Here is a 24,008-nt window from a genome sequence, read left to right on the forward strand (position 1 = left end):
CTCTCGCTGCTTCCTGGCCACCAGGCAGTGAGCAGCTGTCTGCCCTCCAGGCCCTTCCTGCCTTGGAGCCAGCTGACCAGGGACTGAATCCCCCGAACTATGAGCAAAAAAACCTCTGCTACTTCCAAGTGTGGGTGTCCTTATTGTGTCCCAGGGACAGGAAAGTGACTAATACAGTTCTCCTCCTGACCCAGCCACACATGTGGTTGGTCAGAATTAGACAAGCAACCAAATATCGTGAAGTTGAAAAACTTCAACCCAGGTGAGCCATGTCAGCCTATTGGGATTGTCTGCATTTCCACATGGTGAAGGGAGGTGAGAGATCAAATTGCCAATCAGTTGACTCCGAGAAGGAATGATGATCCTGGGTCCCTGGGTGAGCCCAGTGCAGTACTGGGGTCCTTAAAGGGAAGAGGGAGGCTGAGGGACCCAGGTTAGTGAGCGACTTCATCCAACACTGCTGGCTCTGGGGTGGCGGAATGGGCTGGAGTGGAGGAAGGTGGTGGCCACTCAGTCGGGAAAAGGCGGGGACAGGTTTTCCCCAGAGTTTCCAAGGGCAGCACGGCCCTGCTAACCTGGATTTCAGCCTGGTGAGATCCGTGTCCGACTTCTGAGCTGCAGAACTGTGAGACACAGGTGTTTTCAGCCGCGAGAGTGTGGCGATTTGTTATGGCCGAGATGGGAAACTAACACGGTCACACACACACCATTTCTGGGGGGCAGCGGGTCTAAATGAGCACGGCAGAACAATACGGCTCCGAGATCCACAGCCCAGCATGGTGGCACATGCTTGCGATCCCAGCACTCTGGGAGGCTGAGGTAGGAGGATCACAAGTTCAAGGCCAGCCTGGACAACTGGGCAAGACTCAGTCTTGAGATAAAAAGAAAAAGGCCTGGGATGTAGCTCAGCACTCCCAGGGTTCCATCCCCAGTACTACCAAAAACAAAAACACAAACTTCCTCTGGAACCTGCCGAGCACCCACGTCCCACCCAGAGCTGGGTGACCTCAGGAGCAGCGACCAACGTCCATGCCATTCTCTGCTCTGAGTGATGCCCAGTGGGAGGTCACAGGCCAGTGCTTGCTCCTTCACCACAGGGACCCAGAGTCTGCATGGGTGTACATGGAATTGAGGGTTCAGGCTCAGTAATAAGCATTAACTCATCTAATCTTCACAGCCGCCCTAGAAAGGAGGTGTTATTGTGGCCCCTACTTTAACAACAGCCACTAAGGCACTTGTCTGGGGTTACACAACGAACCAAGAGCACAGGCAGGACTTGAACCCAGGACCTTTGGCCACCACAAAGTGTGTGCCCTGAACCACTTCACCTGGCATCCTCACAACCAACTTGGGAAAACCCTGTCTCAAAGTAAAAAGAGCTGGGTTGTAGCTCAGTGCGAAGACCCTGGGCTCAATCCCCAGTAAAGAAAGATGATGACGGGGATTCAGCTCAGTGGTTTCGCCACCTGCTGTGCAAGTGCAAGGACCCGAGTTTGATCCCCGGTACCAAAAAAACAAAAAAACCCCCAAAACAAAACAAACAAAACAAACAAAGAAAGATGAGGAAGCAGGAAACAGAAGGAGAGGACGGAACAGAAGAAAAGAAGAGGAAAGGGGAGGGACTAGACTGGCATCTGCCCATTCAGTTTGAGCTGCACTCCCCCTGGAATCTGAGCTGGGAGGAGGGGAGTCAGGCTAGGTCGGGTGTCCCTCAGGCCTCAGCTGGAGGGAAGGTGTATGTCCCGCCATGGGGCAAGAGATCCCTGAGAAAGCCGGCCCCAGACAGGGCAGCTGGGCCCTGGATTGCACCCCATTCACAGAAGCAGGGAATCGGCCATTAGGATCTCGGCACTTCCTGGGGACAGGACAGGTTGGCGTTTCCAAGGTGGCAACCTGACCCCAGGCCCCAGGCACTGGAGGGAGCCCCCTCAGGGCGGATCAGGCCACCCACCTCCCCTCAACAGCCAGACAGCACCCCAAAAGTCAGGCTCCCAGGGTGGAGCCCCACACCTGAGCGAGCTTAACTGTGGACAGCGATCCTCACTCCATTCTGGCTCCTCACCCAAGCCCCCACTCTCCAAAATGCAGCGCACTGCCCCCCCCACCAGCTGTGCCCAGCCCACAGGACCTGCTCCCCAGAGCACAGGGGGTGAGCTGCCGCCCAGGCTGGCACCCCGAGACTGAAGGGGGCATTGCTGGAGCCCCATGGACTTATCACTGGGGACCACGCTCAGAAGCCAGGCAAAGACAGGCAGAGGCAGTACAGATGCGGTGGGAAAAATGAAACCCTGGCCAGAGACGAAGCGGCGGAGGAGGGGCTGCCTGGCAGCTCCGCAGGACCAGGCGGCCTGACTGGAGGAGGTTCCTGGCCCCAGGTAGCCCCAAAGACAGGCGTCGCAGGCGCCTCCACCCGTGTCCCGAGCCAGGTCTGCAAACCAGGCTCACCAGTGGCCTTGCGAGGCGCGCGCACGCGTGCGTGCGTGCGTGCGTGTGTGTGTGTGTGTGTGAGCGTGCCCGCGCAGAGCCACGTGGGAAGGCAGCAACTGGACTTTGAACGTGCGCACATAGGGTGGAGGTGTCAGAGGATGGCAGGGGGAGCACCTCACAGGCGCCAGGGCGGAAGTTCTTCCGACAGAGGCAGAAGGGGACAGGTGGCCGGAGGGGCTGGGGACCCAAAGGCAGGAGCCAGGACAAGGGGAGCTGTGGGGGCCTCGGCAGGCAGCAGCTGCAGCGGCACTAACAAGCGCGCTGTCACGGGGTGCAGCTTCTCTTACAGAAGGGGAAATCAAGGCAGAGAGGTGCAGCATTTTGGCCAAAGCCACACAGCTAAGAGTGGTGGAGCAGGAATTTGAAGCCAGGACGTCAGGCACAAGCATCGCAACTCAGAACCCCCTCAGAGCTGGGGAGGCAGAGCGCCCACTGAGGGGTCTCCCCAGTAGGAGTGTGGGGTCGGGCTGCAGATTATCCCTGCCTGCCGGCAGGCACTGAGTCCTGCTCTCGGGGCCCTCCTGCCTGGTTTCCCTGCCTCTGGGGCTCCTCATCTCCATCCCTGCAGCTGAAGCTGCACCTCAACATCATTCCCGGGCTGGCATCCCGTGTTTGTGAGCGTCTCCCATACACGGACCGGACGGGCAGCCCGCCCCTCCCTCTACGGGGTCCCCTGGCCTTGAACCCCGCACCCAGTCACCCATGCGCCCGCTGCCTCCCGACTCCAAGCCTTTGCACACCTGTGTCCTCAGCCAGGACCCCACGTACACGCTGGCCTCAAGCTTCTGGCCAGGCTCGTGGGGGGCCGTCCTGCTCCCCACCCTCGCGCTGGCCAGGGCCTCTGGGCTGGGTCCTTCTGGGAACCCCGCGATCCGGTTCTGTGGACCTGGCGGCCCCTGGCAGTGCCAGGCCTGGTGACCCCGCGGCCGATGAAGGAGGGGTCATCATTTACATCCGCGAGTGAGGGGGAGGAGGCCTCGGCACGGCGGGCGCTCCACGCATCCCGTTCTCCTCTGCCCACCGCCCCAGGCCGGCCCCACCCCACCGCCTCGGGGCGGGGCGCCCCTCGCCCCGGCGCCGGCTCCGGGACCTGGACGCTGGGGGTCGCGAGCTGGACGTGCAGCTGCTCCACGGTCCCCTGGCCTGCTCTTCCCAGGGTGGGGCCGGGCCTGCGTGGCAGTGCCACGGGCACGGCGGGCACAGGCGAGGCCTCGGGGTCCACGCGGGCAGCATCGCCGCGGCCCCTCCCTGGGGACCGAGGCGGGGCTGGGGACAAATCTGCTGCCTCACGGCCCGCGACAGCCTGGCGCCCTCGCCCCTGCAGCCGCGCTGCAACCAAATTTCGTAGAGGACGTGGCCCGCCCGCGACCCCAGGTCAGAGCCGGGGGCAGTGCCCTTGGGAGGGGGCGGGGGCCGGGGCTTCACCGAGGGGCCCCGCAGCCAGGGAGGCGCCCCGGAGGCGAAGTTGGGGTGCAGGGCGGCCGGCTCCTGCCTACGCCCACCCGTGGCGGAGACCGTCCCGCCTCGGCCTACGCCCCGGCCACGCCGCGCCCGCCCCCGGCGCCTCCGCGTCCTTTGTTGCCCGCGCGACCCTCGGGCGGCGCCTACCTGGTCCTCGGCGCAGGCTCGCGGGGCCCCTCGTGTTGCCCGGCCTGGGCCGAGGACGATGCGCCCCCCCGCGGCGCTGCCCGCCCGGCCTCGCGCCCCGCGGCCGGGGGAAGGGGAGGCGCCCGTGAGAGAGGCCCGGCGCCGCCAGCGCCCCGCGCCACCGAGCGCAGCCTACCGCGGAGCGAGCGCCCGGGCTCCGGGAGGGAACAAAAGGGGACGGCGCGGGGGGCGGGGAAGGGGGCGGGGCCTGCGCTCCGAAGGGGGGCGGGCACGCGCGCGCGGAGCCGGGTTCTCCGGGTTCTCGGGCGGCGGCGCTTCGGGGAAGGAGGCGGGCGGGCGGAAAACGCGCTGAGTTCGTGCGCCCTCCGGGGTGCCTTGGCAGTGAGCATCTATGGGCACTCAGATTGTGATGGGTGAGAGAGCACGTTGGGCCGTGGTCTGCTTGCAGGGATGTTCCAGAGCACCGGGAGGGTTAGAAGCTCAAAAGCAGAGTCCGGTGACATAATCTCAAACTCTGGGAGGCTGAGGCAGGAGGATCGCAAGTTTCTGCTTAACCTGGGCAGTTTAGAGAGGCCCTGTCTCCCAAATAAATAATAGGAGGCCCAGTGTGGTGGTGCACACCTGTAATCCCAGCACTCAGAAGGTTGAGGCAGAAGAATCGCCAGCGTTGAAGGCCACCCTGGGCTGCCTAGTGAGTGAGTTCAAGGTAGCCTGAGCTACATAGTGAGACCCTGTCTCAAAAAAAAAAAAAAAAAAAAGCAAGTTGGGCGGCGCTGAAGGTATAGTCAGTGCAAATGCCCTGTGGTTAAATCCCCATAATGGGAAATAGAGGGAGAAAAAGGAAGGGGCAGTACAGCCTAGATGAGAACTTCAAATCTCCCCCGAGGCCAGAGCAGGTGTGGGCCACTGTAGAAAAAGTGGTGCCCACCTAGAGATGCCTTCTGCAAGCACCTCCACAGTCCCATCTGTCTCCTGAGCTGTGCAAGGAGAGGAGAGGCTGCCCAGCACTCTGGGTGTGTGTGGGGGAGCCAAGTCCCTGCCCAGGGACCAGGAAGGGACCAGATTCCAAAGCCTTGAAGGGCCCTGGCTAAGTGGGGCTGCGTGACTTGGTTTCCCTTTCTGCCTTGGATAATTGGCCTCCCAGCGGCATCCCTCGCCTCCTCCATGTTCGATCACCCTCTCTGAAAAGCTCGCTCTCCTAACTCCGGGGTCCCCTGAGTGCTGATGTGGCTGTGCCTGTGGGTGTGGCCTGCAGGGGGACCCCATTGTGCACTTGTGTGGAGGGCAGAGGTCACTGAAGCACCAGGGGCCTGGCAGAGGGCGGATGTCCCAGAGTGTTTGTTGAATGATGAGTGAATGAATGAATGAATTTGCTGCCACCCTCCACTGCCCTGGTGTCCGTAATCTGTGAGAAATGTGTGAGCCTCTTACCTCAGTTTTCCTAGCTGTAAATTGGGGAGAGCGTTTCAATTCAGTTCAGCAAAAGTGTGATGGTGCCAATGGTGACCTCAGGGCCCTGGGCAGAGCTGAGAGGGCCAAGGTGGGGGAACCCCGAGGGTGCACGGGGACAGAGGTTCAACCTGATGGGGAGGGTTGGCATACAGGAAGCAGAGTTCATCACTGCACTCGGCTAGGGTGAACCCATGTCAGGGTGCAGCAGTAGGAACCAAGTCTTGGCCCACAGTGAAGGGACAAGTCACTGGTCCTCTCTGGGCCTCAGTTTCCCCATCATAAGATGGAGCTGATGACCGACCACCCCTTCTGATGAACTTTTTTTTTTTTTTGGTATCGAGGATTGAACTCAGGTTCTTGTGCTTGCGAGGCAGGCTTCGGAACCACTGAGCTAAATCCCCAGCCCAACCACCCCTTCTGGTTGTTGTCAAGGGTGAACTAGGTGTGGTGCCCTGGACACAGTAATCAGGAAGGGCAAACTTCCATGGCAATAATAAAAAGCCAAGATGGGTGTGGTGGTGCACACCTGTAATCCCAGCACTCTGAGAGGCTGAGGCAGGAGTATTGAAAGTTCAAAACCAATCTGGGCAATTTAGTGAGACCCTGTCTCAGAACAAAAAGGGCTGGGAATTGGAGCTCAGTGGTAGGGCACCTCTTAGCATGGATGAGCCCCTGAGTTTGATTCCCAGCAATGGGAGAGAAAGAGAGAGAGACAGAGAGAGAGAGAGAGAGAGAGAGAGAGAGAGAGAGAGAGAGAGAGAGAGAGAGACAGAAAAAGACAGAGAGAGATGAGATTATAAATCATCTGCCCAGAGGTGGTAAAAAAATATTTATGGTAGAATTTAATAAGTCAAGGGTGCGTAATTTAATCATTAGGTTACTGCACTCAATTTTTTATATGATTGTAAAACATACAAGTTTATATATGGAACAATGGATTCATAAAAATAGCTAATTCAAACGAAGCCATCCAGAGTCAGAAAGGATATTAACTGATTAAATCAGAATGGAGAGAATAGGAGGGTTGGAATAATCTTAAATCTATCTTAGTTACATTAATCTTATGAGCACTAATTAATGGCCAAGTGACACGTCCCAGAGAATGCAGAGAGGCTGTTATTGGACACTCTTTTATTGGTAAACATATAATAGTTTTTAATTTTTCCTGATTGAAACCATATTGCATGAAATTTTTAGATAGACCGTAACTCTTGCTCTTATATCAAAATAAAATGTTTAAAGTGCCTAAGCCTAGGGAAAATAAAATATGGAAAATGTAGATTTAAACTGCAAAGACCACTTCCCAGATACACAGTTAAAGTTCATTCTTAGTCCAACAATTGCCAACAGTGTCCAAAAATCCACATGTATCTGTGTCTTCACAGGAAATAGAACAAGATGATAAAAGGCCTCAAGTGGGTGTTTAGAGTGGACTTTTAGCTGGGCGTGGCAGAGCACGCCTGTCATCCCAGCACTCTGGAAGGCTGAGGCAGGAGGATTGAAAGTTCTATCCCAGCCTGGGCAACTTAGTGACTGGGTGAGACCCTGTCTCCAAATAAAAAATATAAAAAGGCTGGGGCTGCAGCTCAGTTCGAAGGGCCTGGGTTCCAGCCCCAGGACCAAAACCAAAACGAAACAAAAACAGATGCAGTGTGCTCATGCACAAAAATCTCACCACACGTACACACATAATTTTGCAAACAGGCTCAGGCGGGCCCTCCAGGTCTGCAGCCCCAGACCCTGGGCAGTGGAGAGAGCTCAGAGACCGGAAGCAGGAGCGATGTCCCCTCACCCCCAGACAGCACGGTTGGCCCCAGCGGAGGTTTCTGCCCTGGTCCAGCGGTCTCTGCCCTGGGCTCCGCTCCCTTCTTCACTCCTGAGGCCCTAGAACCACACAGGAGCCGGCAAGTGGCCAGGGATCCACGGACATCAGCCAGTGAGAAAGAAAAGCGTCACCTTCCCCACCCTTCCTTGCTGAGATGGGGAAACTGAGTCCCAAGAGGGACAGGGCTTGCCCAAGTCACTCAGGCCCTGCCGTGATGTCCCTGAGCTCCCCGGGCCCTGTCAAGGTTCAGCCTCCCTCTGCTGTCCCCATCCCACCCCACCCCACAGTCCTCAGGGGGACCCCAGTGGCAGTGTGGTCGGCAGGTCACTGCCTCAGCCTCACAGGCACGGCTACCTGGGAGGCCGCAGAGGAGAGGGGCTCCTCTTCCCTGCCTCCTCCTGCAGATTCGGAGGAGAAGCCGGGCCTGGCCTCTGCCCTGGGCCTCGGGGCCACAGAGGGCTGGCCAGGGACTGTCCCCCACCAGACCTCTCTGCAGGCCTTCGTCCCTGCAGGAGGTGCTGACCTGGTCATTCTCTTGCTGCACAGCCTCAACCTGCAGCCCCGAAGGGGCAGGTGTCCCGGGACACCACTTGGGGATCTTTGGAGGGCCTAGCTGCAGGAGGGGCCTGGGCTGCTCTCTGACTTACATTATTTATAGATTGACTTACTTTTGTGTTCCTTTGGGCTGTACTGGGGGTTGAACTCAGACTCTTCTAACTAGGCTTCATCTCCAGCCCTTTTTATTTTGAGACAGAGTCTCCAAATATTGCTCAGGTGGGACTCAAACTTGCAATCCTCCTAACTCTGCCTCCTGCAGTATGGGAATTATAAATACATGGCATCATCGTGCCTGGCTTACTGTTTTTTTGTTGTTGTTGTTTTGTTTTGTTTGGTACTGGGGATCGAACTTGGGTCCTTGCCCTTGCCCAGCAGGTGGCGAAACCACTGAGCTAAATCCTCGGCCCTGGTTTACTGTTTTCTTAATTTTAATTTTAATTTTTTTTTTAGATAGGGTCTCGCTATACATTTCAGGATGGCCCATGTAGCCCAGGCTGGCCTCGAACCCTCAGCGATCTTCCTGCCTCAGCCTCCCAAGTGCTGGGATTACAAGCATCCGTCCGGTTCACCTATTTTATTTTTTTGTTAGAGCAAACAGGACACCCACATGATGAGATGTTTTATTCTATTCTAGGCAAGTGCTCCACCACTGAGCCAGACAGCCTGGCCCCATGGTGAAGCATTTGCAGCTTCTGAATTGCTGATTGAGAGGAATTCGTCACAGCACGAGGAACGCGCGTGTGTTTTCGTCCCACATCATACCGTGGCTACCGTGCGATGTCACCGTATCATCTGTAGAAGGAAAAGACTGGCCAGGGCGCGAGCTCTACATGGAGAGAACCTGTGGCATTTGTCTCTCCGCTCTTCTGCTTTTTCCTACAATAGCTGCTCTTTACTTTTTTTTTTTTTTTGGTACCAGGGATCAAACTCGGATCCTTTCGCTTGCGCAGCAGGCAGTGAAACCACTGAGCTAAATCCCTGGCCCTTTACTTTGAAGAAAAATAAATGAAACTTAAGGCCACTCGGGCTCCGAGGAGGACGCGGTCGCGTGGGGGTTGCCGGCCGCTCTGCCCAGCAGCATCCGGTGCGGGCAGCAAGGGGCTGGGCGTTGCCATGGAGACCTGGGCGTGGCATTTCCATGCAGACCTCCCCAGCGGCGGCCCCGCCCCCGCTTCGGAAGGGGCCTGACCGCAGCTCTCGGCTCCTCGGAAGCCGGCGCTTCCCGCTGGGGGCCGCAGCTGAGTTGCGGGGTTCAGGCTGCGGGCTAGGCAGCCACGGGAGCGCTGGGCTCTGCCGCTGGGGACCTGGGCGTCTCCCAGTCGGGCTTCCGAGGTCCTGGGGCCGCTCCCAGATTTCCTAGGGCGGGAGAGAAGGCAAGGCCTCCCTGGTTCTCTCCCTCTCTCCCCCCTCCCCCCCTCCCCTCTCCCCCCCTCCCCTCCCTCTCCTCCTCTCCCTCTCTTTCTCTCTTTCTCTCTTTCTTTCTTTTTTCTAGTACTGGAATTGAGCCCAGGCCTTCACACTGAGCTATACCCCAGCCCTTTTTTATTTTAGGCAGGGTCTTGGCTGTTGCTAAGTTGCCCAAGCTGAGCTCAAACTTGGTATCCTCCTGCCTCATCCTCCCAGAGTCCTGGAATTACAGGTTCGCACCTCCACACCTGGCTCCTCCCAGGCGTTTCTGACTACAGGCATCTCTGGGTGTCCAGGAGACCGATGCTGAAACTTGGGGTGCCAAGTGAACTCTGCCCCGCAGATGGAGGGGGTCTATGACATGCCAGGTGACCGAAATCCAGCACAGGAGCCAGGGTCCTAGGCCTGAGAAGGCGTCGGCCGCTCCGTGGGCAGCTCCTGAGTGACCATCTTCAATCTTGGGCCTTGAAGTGGGGAAGGTGGAGGCTGAGGCCTGAGGCGGGTGACAGCCACATGCCCCAATCTGGAGGGTGAGGCTAGGGCCTGCCTGCTCCCGGCCACCCAGGTGCCCGGCCCTCCACGCCCTCTGGGCCCATCCTGGGGCCACCTGGGTCTCTCTGCTTCCCCTTGTCCTGAGAAGGCCTGGCCACAGCTGTCCAGCCTCTCACCAGCCCCACACACCACATCTGTGTGTCCTGGCCGAGCTGCCACACCGGGAACCTTGTCTGCCATCCCTCCCTGCGGGTCTGTGTGTGGTGCTCCCCTACTGCCCTGGACCCTGCCTACGGCTGCACTAGGTCCACGGGGACTCCTCTTTGGGGTCTTTTAGGGCCTTCTGAGAAGTCACACCAGCAAGAAAGCTCTACCTAGTCCTGCTAAAAACACAAACACTAGAGACTGATGTGTTTGTCACCCGTGTGTGATGTGACCAGGAAAAAATGCCAGGAACAAACCCCTGAGAACTCCAGACAAAGTAAGAGCACCCTTTGGGGGTTAAGAAATATCCTATAAAGCACGTGACTGTCTTCTCCTCCTTCTCCTCCTCCTTCTGGTCAAACCCAGATCCTCACACTGAGCCACATCCCCAGCCCATTTTATTTTGAGACAGCATTTCGATAAGTCACTAAATTGCCCAGGCTGGGCTGGAACTTGCAATCCTCCTGCCTCAGCCTGGCCTTGTTCCTGGAACTTGGGGACCCGTGTCCTAAGGGCATCACTCTGGGCTGGGAGTCAGAGAGTGACGTCCCAGGTCCCCACATATCACTGCGGCCCCAGTGTCTGCATCTGTGGGGCCAATGCTGGGGGAACCGAGAGGAGGTCACTGGTCCCAGGCCCATGGCTTCTCAACAGGAGGGCCAAGGGACCACTGGGCCAACGCCCCCTGGAAGCTATAGGGCCTCAAGAGCAGCAGCCTCCTTTCTCTGCTTAACCCCTTCGGCTTCACCATTTAGAAACCACTCCTTCATCCTACAGATGTGGTCCTTGTGTACACAGTGTACCACAGTTAGAGCTCATATGCCAACTGCTATTGTTCCAGCAACAGAACCCCTTTTATGGCTTTTATTTCTTTTGGGAGGATGATTGAGACAGGGTCTCATTATGTAGCCCAAGCTGGCTTCAAATTCATGGTGATCCTCCTGCCTCAGCCTCCTGAGTGCTGGGATTACAGGTGTGCACCACCACATCTGACTTCGGGTTTTTTTTCAGCACTGGGGATCTAACCCAAGGGTCACTCTAACAGTGAGCTACATCTCTGGCTCTTCAGTTTTTACGGATATTTCTCGGTTAACAGCCCATCCGTTAAATACCGGTTCAGGACTTACGACCCTTTTTTTTTTGTACAGTTCTGTACATCTTCTTTATAGACTCTCAATGTCTTTTTTTGCATGGTCACTTTGTTTATACAGAGCTGTAATTCTTGCTGATTGTACTATACAGTACAGTACTGCAGTGTTCCAGAAATCTTGGAAAGAAATACACGGAAACACAATTCAGGTAAAATAATAAAATTTCTACTGGAGAGCGGGTGGGACTGCCAGAAACTGGTCTGGTTAGTATCCGAGCCCCTTTGTTCAGCGGTTCTCTTTTTATATCCTTTTTAGCCATTATCTCATCCCTAGTAGTCTTTGATGTGTAAATACAATTCCAGTTCCTATTTACAAGTCACTGACACAAGATAGGCACATACACATTGTAAATTCACCCTGGCATTGCAACTTTGTTAGGTTAATGAAGTTACTGGTTAAAGAGTCAGATTACCTTCACCTTAAACCAGGAGAGTTATGGGAAAAGCAAATCTTTTTTTTTTTTTTTTTTTTTTTGGTACCAGAGATTGAACTCAGGTTCTTGAGCTTACAAGGCAAGCGATGGAACCACTGAGCTAAATCCCCGGCCCTTGGAAAAGCAAATTTTAAAAGAACACATTACTTATTTTGCTTCCACAACTACCTTAATATTCAATCTATTAAGTTATCAAAAACTTTTCCCTGTCAGTAGCTGTATGTTCTGTTTTACGTCACAGTACTGCATGAAGGAGCTAGGCAAATAAAGTCAGTCATCAAGTTGGAGTTTCCTTTGACCATTTCTTTGTTCTGAGTATTGTAATGCACGTACTACACACAATTCCTCATGTAGTGACCAATTTATTCAATGACCAAGTCAAGGGAACAGAACTCAGTTGTTCAAGGACTGTCTGTATTTTGAGACAGGGTCTTGCTAAATTGCAGAGATGGAGCTTGGACTTGTGATCTTCCAGCCTCAGCCTCCCTGAGTGCACCATCATGCCTGGCTGCAACATTTTTATTTTATTTTAATTACTTGATTTTATTTTTTATTTGTTGTGGTGCTGGAGATCAAACCCAGGGCCATGAGCCTGCTAGGCAAGCGCTCCACTACTGAGCTACATCCCCATTTATTTATTTATTTTTGTACCGGGGATCAAACTCCGGTCCTTGTGCTTCCCATTCATTTATTTCTTGAGAGAGGGCCTCAGTATATTGCCCAAGCTGGCCTCCAACTCCTGGGCTCAAATGATAATCCTGCCCCAGCCTCCAGAATTGCTAGGATTACAGGTGCTGCCTGCCATGCCTACCTTTTATGGCTTGGAAATTCTTTCTGCCTGGTGCACGACCACAAAACTGCTCTGAAGCAGCCTCTGGGGGTCAGAGCTCTGGTGGAGGTTGGCTTTGGGCCACATCTGTTTCTGGATTGGGGTTCCAGGCAGCTTCCTGGAGGAAGTAACAGTGGGGTGCCTTGAAGGACAAGTGCCAGGCAGAGTGGGTTGGCAGGAAGGACCTGGCAGAGCTTGGGGGCCAGGGCCCCGGGAGCAGATGCTGACTTGGAGTAGGGGCAGCAGGTCCTGCTTTGGCAGGGCTTCCACACTGTTCTGTAAACTGGACTTCTCTGTAAGGGCAGTAGGGAGCTACAGAGGGTTCTAGGCAGGGGAGGGACATGAACTGAGACCTGAAGCCTGAGGCCCTGGCCATGCAGGGAGCATGTGGTGACACCATGGTCATAGCGGGGTCCAGCCCGTGCTGGGACAGCAGCCCCGGGCCTGGCAGCTATGGGCTGAGGAGGTAGCCCCCAGGCCGGGACTCCTAGGTTTGAGTGCACTTCTCCTCCTGGCCTGCTGCCTGCTGTTGGACCTCAGCTGCCTGCCTGTGAAAGCTCCTGGTGGCCCTAGGGGCAGGGGGGCAGGTGGGAATTAGCCCAGCCTGGCAAGGCTGGGCACAAGAATGCATTGCTTTCCCATGTGGCCACCTTCAGGGGACCCACGGTGTCTACATGCTCTCAAGGGACCTGTGTGAGAGGGACACTGTGGCAGCATCCCAGGGGCCCAAAGGTAGGGTGTCGGGGACAGGGACGCCATGATGCCCCTGCCTGCCAGTGCCCCTGCACTTCCGGGAAACAGTGCTGAGAGAGAAGGCCAGTCTTGGGAGCCACTGACCTGGAGCCCCATGACCTGTAGGAGGGATGTGCGGTCCAACCTCAGTTTCCCTGTCTGTCAAATGGGAATAACAAGGGCCAGGGATTTAGCTCAGTGGTGCCACCGCCTGCCTCGCAAGTGCAAGGTCCTAAATTCAATCCCCAGTACCAAAAAAAAAAAAGTGGGACTAATGAGCCAGGTATGGTGGTGCAGGTCTGCAATCTCAGCACGCCAGGAGGCTGAGGCAGGAGGAAGGTAAGTTCAAGTCCATCCTGGACAACTCAGTGAGACCCTGTCTCAGAATAAAAAATTTCAAAAGGCTAGGGATGTGGCTCAGTGCAAAGGGGGCAGAAAGTCAAGATGGAAATTTTTATATTACATACAAAAAAGAAAAAGACAAAAAGATTTAGCAAGGTAGGGTGGGGCGAAGTGAACTATGGGGACCTTTGGCGGGAGGCAAGGGTCTGTGACTGTCACTGTGTCTGGCCCTGTTCTCCTCTGCACAGCCTCCTCTGTGTACAACGCATGGCTGCTCTTTGCCTCAGTTTCTCCATCAGGCCAAGCTGCTCCCCTCTTCTGTCCAGGCTCCACTCATCCTGCCAGGTCCCAGGCCGGGGCCCTACAGCCCTGAGGGTGCCCGGCCCTGTGTGCTCCTGCCCTGTATCCGCCTCTGACAGGGGACTCCCAGAGATTCCCCATGTGCCGGGTCACACTGCGACCTCCCGGGTGCGGGACGCAGTCAGCGCCGGCCAAGGGACGAAGTCGGCTGCCCGGGCTGCACCGGGGCCAGCGGCTGGACGGGGCTGGGAGAGGGCTCTGGTGTCCGGCAGCCACCAGCCTGGCCCGGTGGGACCCGCCTTCCTCTGGTGTCACACCCACAGGGCTAACATCCTCAGCCAGATGCCAGGCCCCCAGGGTCCCAGATTCCGTCCATCAGCACCCGGCCTGGTATCGCCTTTCCACCTCTGGCCGTGCCTCAGGCTCAGCCAGATGCGGTATCGCCTTTCCACCCCTGGCCGTGCCTCAGGCTCAGCCAGATGCGGTACAAAGCTGCCTGCACCCGGGGGAGAGCAAATGTGGCCTGCAGCTGTGGACTGGGCCACACACATGCGCACAGACACGCAGCTGTAGAAACACACAGACATACACAGAGAAACAGACTAGTTAACAAAACTAGTTACCCACAACTAGTTGGCTAAAATTAGTTAACCAATACTAGCCACCCATAACTAGCTAACACAAGAGTAGCTAACAAGTACTAGTTACCCACAACTAGTTGACAAGTACTAGTTAGTGACAAACCAGCTGATGGTACCTAGTCCTTCACAACTGGTTAAGCTATGTTAATAACTACAACCAGCTGGTGACAACTGGTTGAAGACAACTAGTTCTACTTAATTAGTGAATGCTAGTTCTCCACAACTAGTTAACTGCAGCTAGTCAACGAATACTTGTTGGCCAACCAGGCAACTAGTTCTGCACAACTAGTTAATAATAGTAGACACCGAGTTAATCAACAATGGTTAAACCATGCTAATGATAACTAGTTCTCTACAACTAGTTAAGGAATCTCCTTCAAGTAATTGGTTAATGCCAACTGGTTACCAATGACTCGTTATCAGACACAGACACAGAAACTGTTACAGCTGTGCTGAGGTGGCCCCCAGAGCCGCACGCAGTCACAGGTGGGGCTTTTCAGGTGAGGCCAGACGCCCAGTGTGTGGTGATGGGATCCAGGGTGTGGCTACTAAATCAGTCCGCTGATTGGCGTGGCACCGCCCCACCCCGGAAGCCGAGATAGAATATAACGGGGCAGGAAGAAGCTGCTGAGGGCTCTCGATTGCTTTTGCTGTCTTCTGCCCCGCCCCTTAACTGTTCCCCTCTGCGATGCCACCTGCCCCGGACCCAGCCGACTGTGGACGGAAGCCTTGCAAACTGTGAGCTGAATAAACCTTTCCCCCTTTAACTTTGGCTGTCGGGTATTTGTCTCAGCAGCGAGAGAAAAATACTTAAGAAACAGAGACAGAAACACAGAGATGCACACACACACACACACACACACACACGCACGCACGCACACAGCATTCCCAGATGGTCCGGTTCAGCGGGAACGCCTGACTTCCTGTTTTCCCGGACTGCCTTACTTCCTCTTCTGTCTTCTGTCAGCAATTCTACACCATGGCTTCCTCCCCATAAACTCAATGCCTGCGGGTCACTGAACGAGAGGCGTCCGGAGCACTTCTGAGTTGGATCAGAGTCCAGTCAGGGGCTGGGCCCAAGGTTTGGGCTCCAGTTTTGGGGACACCACTCAGGCACAGCACTGCTGGAGTGGGGAGTGAACGCTAATGTAAGCTTTAGTTTATAACGTATCAGTATGTATTCATGAATTTTTATTTATTTATGTATCTTTGCAGTACTGGGCATTTAACTCAGTATCTTCCCACTGGAGCTACATCCCCAGTCCTTTTAAAAAATTTTTTACTTTGAGACAGAGTCTTGCTAAATCGCTAAATTGCCCAAACTGGGCTCGAACTTGGGATCCTCCTGTCTCAGCCTCCCGGAATGCTGGGATCACAGGCGTGTGCCACCCAGTCTGGCCTGGTTCATTCATTTTAACAAATGTACCACAGTGGGTCGGGGATTTAGCTCAGTGGTTCCGCTGCCTGCCTTGCAAGCACAAGGACCCAAGTTCGATCCCCGGTACCAAAGAACAATCAAACAAATGTACCACAGTAAGGCAAAACTTTCATAATAGGGGACAACTATTATGGGGGGCTACATGGGAGCTGTCTGCACTGTCTGGTCAGTATTTTGTGGATCTGAAGCTAATAGTCAATTTTAAAAATGATTGAAAATATTTGCACTTACAGGAAGTGTGATAGAGTGGGGACAAATCTGCAGGCAGCAGAGACCCCTGGTGGGCTGTCTCGGCTTCTCGAGGTGGCCCTGGGGAGGCCCTCTGCGCCCACCCACCTCGCCTGGCGTTCTTTGTCTTTAAACCAGGACATCCCCAAGATCATCTCTAAACATCCTCCTCTGGCTTCTGCGAATTGTTCCAGCTTGATTATAACACCGTCTCAGAAGGAGAAATGAAAGACAGTCTGCGTTTCTCAGGAAAACGATCAATGAAGGAAAACGATCAATGAATCAAATTTTGTGGTTTCATTACTGGAAACCCCGTAGTATAGAAAATGTAAAAAAAAAAAAAAAAAAAAAAAAAAAAATCCCGTCCTTGATCAAGTTGACCGGCTAATTAACAAGACTTCCAAATACCATGCGGGCGGCGACAGCAACCCAAACATTCAACCGTCCTTGGTCCCGCTAGCGGGCGGGGGTTTTCTTCTCTTCCAGGCCCGGCCTAGAAACTCATATTTTATTCATGAAAATCTAGGCCCTGGGAGGCCTCGGCATAAACAGGATGTAAATATTTGCGGGCAGTGGGGAGCGGTGGTGTTTGAGAAGGGGCTGTCCGGAGCGGGACATCCAGGACAAAGCTCACTGGGGGCCCGCCCACCTCCATCACTACGCTGGGGGCCTGGTGGGCAGGGGCCGGGGAGAGCCCGGCTGGGACTCCGGGGTCCTTGAATTGAGTCAGGAAATGTCTCTTAACTGTCCACGAATTTCATTCCCCAGGTCCCTTCGTTCCCATCTCCCCAGATTCAAACCTGGGACTGATTTTCTGAGAGGCTGAGGCAGGAGGGTCTCGAGTTTGAAGCAAGCATGGACAACTTGGTGAGACCCTGCCTTGAAATAAAATATGAAAAGGGTTAGGGATGGAGCTCAGTGCAAAAGCCCTGGGTTCAATCCCCAGTAGCAGCGGGGAGAAAAGTGTCTTTGATTCTTCTTTGGACCCTCACCTACTTTTGTGGCCCTGGGCATCACCTTTCCCGGGTCCTCTCTGCCTCCTTGGCTCAGCCTGGACTGGCCTTGCCCTGTGTGTACAGTGGTCTCGTTCCCCTCCACGTCTTCCTCCTGGACTTCCCTCATTCCGGAACCCAGGGCAGCTCCACCGCCTGAGCCTGGCCTGGGATTCAAGAAGCTGTCCCCTCCCCCACCCAGAGCCTAGACTTTCCAGTTTTAACAATGTTCCATCCTCCTGCCTCAGCCTCTCAGGGTGCTGACATTATAGGCACTCACTGACCATTCCCAGACTAATTTTTTTTGTTTTGTTTTTACACCTTGAGATGGGGTCTCACTAAATCATGAAGTCTCCCAGGCAGGTTTGAATTTGCGATCCTCCTGACTCAGCCTCCCAGAGTGGTGGGACTACAGGTCAGTGAGTCAGGCTTGTTTGTGCCTTGATCCTGTCTCACTCTGCAAGCTCAGGCCCGAGAACTCCACTCCTCGCCTAACAGAGCACCTGGGGCGTAGCTAACTGCAGTCTGGATGAGCTCTTGAAGCCAGCTAGGATAGTCAAAGTGGCGCCCAGCGCTCACTGTCTGGATGGAGGAAAAAATTCCCACCCGGGACGCAGCCTTCCAGGAATTGAGGCCCTCAAGCCTGAGCAGCAGTAGGAGAGGTCGGGGATTTAGGAGAATGTAAAGTACACACACATTGGAGCACTAGAGCCGAGCTGCGGGCCGGGACCCGTGAACTGTGACCACCCTGCTCCGTAGCAGGGATCGGGAAGCTGTGGGCATGGCTCCCGCTGAGAGCTGAGGCTGCTGCTGGGCCTTAGTCACCCAGCACAGTCAATCTTCGTGGACAGGAGAGTTCCTCAGTAAGAACTTCTTAGCTTGCTGGGAGTGCTGGCTCAGGACTGGGAGCTCAGCAATTGGGAGGCTGAGGCGGGAGGATCGCCAGGAGTTCAGGGCCAGCCTGAGCTACACAGCTCAAGTACACCTGATCTACATAGCGAGACTCAGTCTAAATAAATAAATAAGTACATATCTGCTGGGTGTGGTGGCTCAGCCCTATAATCTCAGCTACTTAGGAGGCTGAGGCAGAAGGATTGCAATTTTTAGTCCCACCTGGGCACTGGAACAAGTCTCTTTAAAATTTTTTTTTTTTTTTCTTTTGGTACCGGGGATTGAACTCAGGACCTTGCGCTTGAGAGGCAGGCGCCCGGAACCACTGAGCTAAATCCCCGGCCCAAGTCTCTTTATATTTTGAGATAGAGTTTAATCTGCTCAGGCTGGCCTTGAACTTGCAAACCTCCTGGCTCAGCCTCTCAAGTAGCTGGGATATCAGGTTTGTGTTGCTACAATCAGCAGCGTTTCAAACCTTAATTTGTCAAATATATAAAGATTATATATGTGTGTGCCATAAAAATAATACAGGGGCTATGGTGTGCTAGAGCATTAGCCTAGCGTGCATGAGGCCCTGGGTGCAATCCCCAGCAATGCACCCCCCCAAAAACACCTACTAACCACAAAAGTTGGATTGAATTCATTCTGTTTGGTGGTTTTTTTGTTTTTGTTTTGAGGCAAGGTCTCATTCTGTAGCCCAGGCTGGCCTCGAACTCACAATGATCCTCCTCCTTTGCCTCCTGAGTGCTGGGATTGCCACCACGCCTGGCCCATCATATCTAAACTTCTAAAAGTGCCTGATTATTCATTTACCAACAAACATTTGTCAAAGTCTGCCAAGAGCTAAGCACTGTAAAGGCCCTGCAACTAGGCAACACAACTAAACACAACTAAAGACACCCAGAAGAGGGCACTTCCAGAACTGCTTCCAAAAATGACAAGCATGGGCCGGGGATGTAGCTCAGAGGCACCACACCTGTCTGGTAACTGCAAGGTTCTGAGTTCAAGTCCCTGTACTGGGGGAAAAAAAAAGCCAGCCTCATGCACAAAAACAAAAATAACAAGGATGATAGGGTGAGTGTGCGCCAAGTGAGGGAGGGATTTGATGGGGCTTCATGGCAATGTGTCTTTTACTGTCATAATTTTAAAATGTAAGCACTCACTATACTTTTTGTTTTGTTTTTGGTACCGGAGATCGAACTCGGGTCCTTGTGCTTGCGCAGCAGGCGGCGAAACCACTGAGCTAAATCCCTGGCCCTCACTATACTTTTTGACTACCCCTTGTCTATCCTAATATGTCACACAGACACACACACACACACACACATGCATGCACAAAGGCCCTGGGGCAGGCAATGATCTGGCTACAGGTATGGAGTGCAGATGGTGAGGGTGCTGGGAAGGAGGCCTGGAGGTGCCCTGTGGACAGACCCCTGGGCTGTGTAGGGCTTGGGCACTTATTCTACCTTGACCCTGGAGTTTTCTTCTATGATTTGTCCTAAGTCCTTCTCTAGAAAGTCATTGTAAACCAGACATGATGGTGCACACCTATAATCCCAGCAGCAGGGAGGCTGAGGCAGGAGGATTGCCATGAGTTCAAGGCCATCCTTGCCTACATAGCAAGCCCTGTCTCAAGAAAGAAAGAAGGAAGGAAGGAAAGAAAGAAAGAAAGAAAGTCATTGTAAGATCCTTAGGAAGTTGAAGACATCCAGCTTAAATCTCTTAGCGTAATCATGTGCCTATAATCCTGGCTACTCCAGAGGCTGAGGCAGGAGGATTGCTTAAACCCAGGAGTTCAAGACCATCCTGGGCACAAAGGCAGACCCTGTCTCAAAAAAGAAAATATGGCAAAGCAAACATGAACCCTTCCCATGTATTTCCTGTGCTCCCCTTACTTCCCTCTGGGTCACTTGCTCCGAGGGAGGCACAGTGATCTAACACACAAACTGGGTCACTGCTCTGCCTTCCGCCCTCCCGGGCTCCCCGCTGCTCTTAATAGGCCACCGTGTCCTGCACGACCAGGTCCCACGGGCCTCGGCTGTCCACCCCCTCCCCCAGTCCCAGTTGATTCAGCCACTGAGTGCTCCAGCTTGGCTGTCCCTGATTGAGTCATTGATCATTCATTCAGCCCACCAGGAATTATGTTGTTTGTTTTGGTACCGGGGATCAAACTCAAGCAGGCAGCAGAACCACTGAGCTAAATCCCTGGCCCAAGAATTATGTTTTTGTTTGTTCATTTGCTTGAGACAGGGGTCTCACTATGTAACCCAGGCTGGCCTTGAACTCACAGAGATCCTCCTGCCTCAGCCTCCTGATTGCTGGGATTACAGGCATGTGCCACCACACCTGGCCCCTTTAGGAAATATGGAGCCGCTGGCTCTGGGTCTACCACCCAGATACAATGGGGAACGGACAGAGAAAGTGCTGTTTTCACAGAATTGTCACGGGGATGGGGCAACAGAAAAGAAGGTAATAAATTCAGATAATTCTGAATTGTGGGTCAGTACAAGAAGAAAAGAAACAAGTGGTGGGAAAGAGCATGGGAGACAGACCAAGGTGCTAAGTCCTCCTTTCAGGCAAAACTAACAGCCCTTCAAGACCCAGGCTCCCTTTGCCATCCCTTTTTAACATTTTATACTTTGAAACAGGGTCTCACTAAATTAATTGCCTGGGCTAGGCTTCAAGTTTCAATCCTGCCTCAGCCTCCGAGTGCTGGGATTACAGGCATGCCCCACCATTCCCAGCACCGTAATTACAATTATACCTCTGACTGCTGCTTGGCCTGGCTGTTCCCTCCCTCAAGGCAAAAGAGACTGGGCATGGGGTCAATATGCTAAAAGCAGAAGCAAGATTTGGGTTGGGTTTTTTTTGGTACCAGGGATTGAACTCTGGTCCTTACACTTGCGAGGCAGGCAGCAGAACCACTGAGCTAAATCCCTGGCCTAGGCTGATTTCTAACCAGCTTCCGGTTCCATAATTCCAATCAGAGCAATGCTAGGGGATGAATTTCACCCAGAGAGAAACCCTTGTGCTGCTAATGTAGGAAATATGTTCTTCCATTTCCTGATAAGCTTGTAATATTGAAAAATACGAATATGAATGGTAGAAAAACTAAATGGCATGGAACACTGCATGTCCAGAAGAAAGAAGTATTTTGAGACAGCATCACCATTTGAAAACAAAAAATAGCTAACAATCATTTTTATTTATTTTTAATTTTTAAAATTTTTTTGGTACCAGGGATGGAACTTGGGTCCTTGCGCTTGCACAGCAGGCAGTGAAACCACTGAGCTAAATCCCTGGCCCTAATAATCATTTTTAAAATCCACTTAAAAACAAAAAATGAAATAGAAAAAAATTCAGTGTGAGCCGGGTGTGGTGGTACAGGCCTGTCATCCAGCTACTTGGGAGGCTGAGGCAGGAGGATCACAAGTTCGAAGCCAGCCCAGAAAACCTAAATACTCAGCAAGACTGTCACAAGATAAAAAATAAAATGGGCTGAGGATGTAGCTTGGGGGCAGAGCGCTCATTTGTGCACAGAGGAGGCTGCGTCCCTGGGAGCGCTGGGCTTGGGAAGGCACCAGTTCTTCAACCCCACGTTCCAGCCTCGCCCAAGAAGCGGGCTGCACCGAGGTAAGAGTGAGGCCAGATGTCATTTTAACGAAGATTTGTCGCCTGTCCTATTTGAAAGTTTTATTGGAAGCCCCTGGTTTGGGTTATGAGTTTGGTTTTCCGCTTTCTTCTAAGTGCTTCCTGTCTTCTGTGAGAAGAGTCTGGGAGCTGAGCCTGGGGTGAAGCCAATGTCATCTTCTGGGCAGACTGAAAGCGTTATTTTTTTGGGTTTTTTTGGGGTACTGGGGATGGAACTCAGGACCTTGTGCTTGTGAGCCAGGCTCAGTGCCACTGAGCTAAATCCCTGGCCCTAGTTTTGATTTTTTGAGTCAGAGTCTTGCTATGTAGTTCAGGCTGACCTTGAACTCACAGAGATCCTTGAGGCAATCCTCCTGCCTCAGACTCTCCAGTGCTGGGACTACAGGTATGCGCCAACCACACCTGGCAGAAAGTCTTTTGCGGTTCCTGCTCAGCTGGTGGAAGGTGAAAAGAATGAAGTGCCCTGTTGGTGCCTTCTCAGAGGACACAGCTGTAAACTGTGCCCAGCATGGGCCTTGCCAGCTGCATCCTATCTAAGCACCCACTGTGTTGGAGGGAACAAAGCAGGAAGAGGGGCTGGTACCTTGACCTTAAGGAGCTAAATAGGCTGGAAAGGTGGAACACACTGTACACCTAAAAATACCATAGCAAGTGCATGTGGTGGTGCAGGCCTGTAATCCCAGCATTCTGGGAGGCCAAGGCAGGAGGATGGCAAGTTTGAGCCCAGCCCGGGGAACTTAAGTGACTTAGCAAGACCCTGTCTCAAAATAAAAAATAAAAAAGGGCCAGGGACGTAACTCAGTATAAAGGGCTTGAGTTCAAGCCTCTGAAAAAAAAAAATTACTGTAGCACCAATACTGTCTTCACTAATTCATTTCCATAATGGACAGTGTTTCTTAGGGGTGGCAGAGATAAACTAAAAGGATAAAAATAGGTAAAAAGGGGGCCAAGGATTTAGCTCAGTGGTTCCGCCATCTGATTCAGAAGTGCAAGGACCCAAGTTCTATCCCCGGTATCCAAAAAAAAAAAAAAGGTAAAGATCTCTTGCAATGTAGATTCTGGAGCCTATATTTATTTGGATGACCAATCAGCAGCCTCAAGGTTTTGCCTATAATACCTACAGATTCTCGTGGTATTACAGGATATGCTGGGCTTCGACCCATGATCTGGGTGAAGGCTACACAGTTCCTTGCAGCTGATCCATCCAACTGTTAGGGAAGCATGGATCCTTGTTGATCACTAAAGACAAGTGTTACAACTTGGATCTAAAGTGTCTCATGTGTAATCCCAGCACTCAGGGGCAGAGGCAGGAGGATTGCATCAAGTTCAAGGCCAGCCTGGACTACAAAGGGAGGCTCTCTCAAAAACAAAACAAAACAAAAAAAACCACAAAAAAAAAACCCACAGCTGACTCATATGTGGAAGCTGATTGGTTCATGGTGGGGCTACACCTGCCAGTGGATTCCTCCATTGAATTCAGAGCTAAACTGTTAGGAGGCAGGGCCTGATTGGAGGTGGTCGCTGGGGGCGTGGCCTGGAGGGGTGTGTTCTTGTCTCTGGTTTCTCCCTCCTGTGTTTCCTAGCTGCCTTGAGATGAACAGCTTTCCTCTGCCAGGCCCTTCCACCATCCTGTTTATGCCTTGGAGCTGTCTACCATGGACTCAATCCTCTGAATCACAAGCCAAAATAAACCTCTCCTTCTTTAAGTTGCAGGCATCAGGTATTTTGTCCCAGCAACAAGAAAGTGACTATAAGATGGAAGTATTTTTAGTGCTCAAGGCCTTGTGCTAAGCCCTAGAGAGAAACAGGCCCCAATCCTTGCCTTCAATTCAGATTTGAACACTAATCATCTGTTCCCACTCCATCCTGGCGGGGAGTTGAACTCAGGGCCTCAAGCATGCTAGGCAAGTGCTTTCCCACTGAGCTATGTCCCTGGGCCCTGCCAACACCAATTTTTACCCTGAAAGTAATTATACAATGCAATATGCTAAAGGCAATAAAATATAATTTTATATAAAGACCTTTGGCAGCATGTTAGGGAATGAATCTTGGCTCCACCATTTACAACCTAAAGGACATTGGACAAATCATCCAATCATTTTCAAGTATGCTTCTTCATCTGCCCATGGAGAATATGAGTGCCTACCTCAGTTCTACACAGTAAAGGCATAGCCAATGATGGTCATTATTCATTATTGTTACAACATTTCAGCTACAAGAGAAAACATCAAGGCCAGATGTGGTGGCACATGCCTGTCATCCCACCACTCTGGGAGGCTGAGGCAGAGGATCCCAAGTTCCAGCCTAGCCTGGGCAACTTAGACACTGTCTCAAAGTAAAGAAAGTG

General features: G+C 53.1%; 1 protein-coding gene and 1 long non-coding RNA gene across 3 annotated transcripts in view; one reads left to right on the forward strand and one right to left on the reverse strand.

Moving 5' to 3' along the window:
• The window catches only part of Clip2 (CAP-Gly domain containing linker protein 2), a 42,243-nt gene extending 37,959 nt beyond the window's left edge, over window positions 1-4,284 (reverse strand). For both annotated transcript variants that reach the window (XM_013070489.3, XM_013070488.3), the window contains exon 1: window positions 4,096-4,284. The gene's annotated coding sequence lies outside the window, so the exon portion shown is untranslated. The remainder of the gene's footprint in view (window positions 1-4,095) is intronic.
• A 10,418-nt stretch (window positions 4,285-14,702) lies between these two features.
• On the forward strand, window positions 14,703-23,715 carry LOC101725474 (uncharacterized). The gene is made up of 3 exons (XR_001183151.3): window positions 14,703-15,609; window positions 16,266-16,682; window positions 16,896-23,715. It is a non-coding gene; the product is annotated as an uncharacterized LOC101725474 (long non-coding RNA).
• The last annotated feature ends 293 nt before the right edge of the window (window positions 23,716-24,008 follow it).

Source organism: Heterocephalus glaber, unplaced genomic scaffold (assembly GCF_053883595.1).
Source record: "Heterocephalus glaber isolate CG9 unplaced genomic scaffold, H.glaber_assembly_v1.0 deba00001610, whole genome shotgun sequence".
Classification (NCBI taxonomy): Eukaryota; Metazoa; Chordata; class Mammalia; order Rodentia; family Bathyergidae; genus Heterocephalus; species Heterocephalus glaber.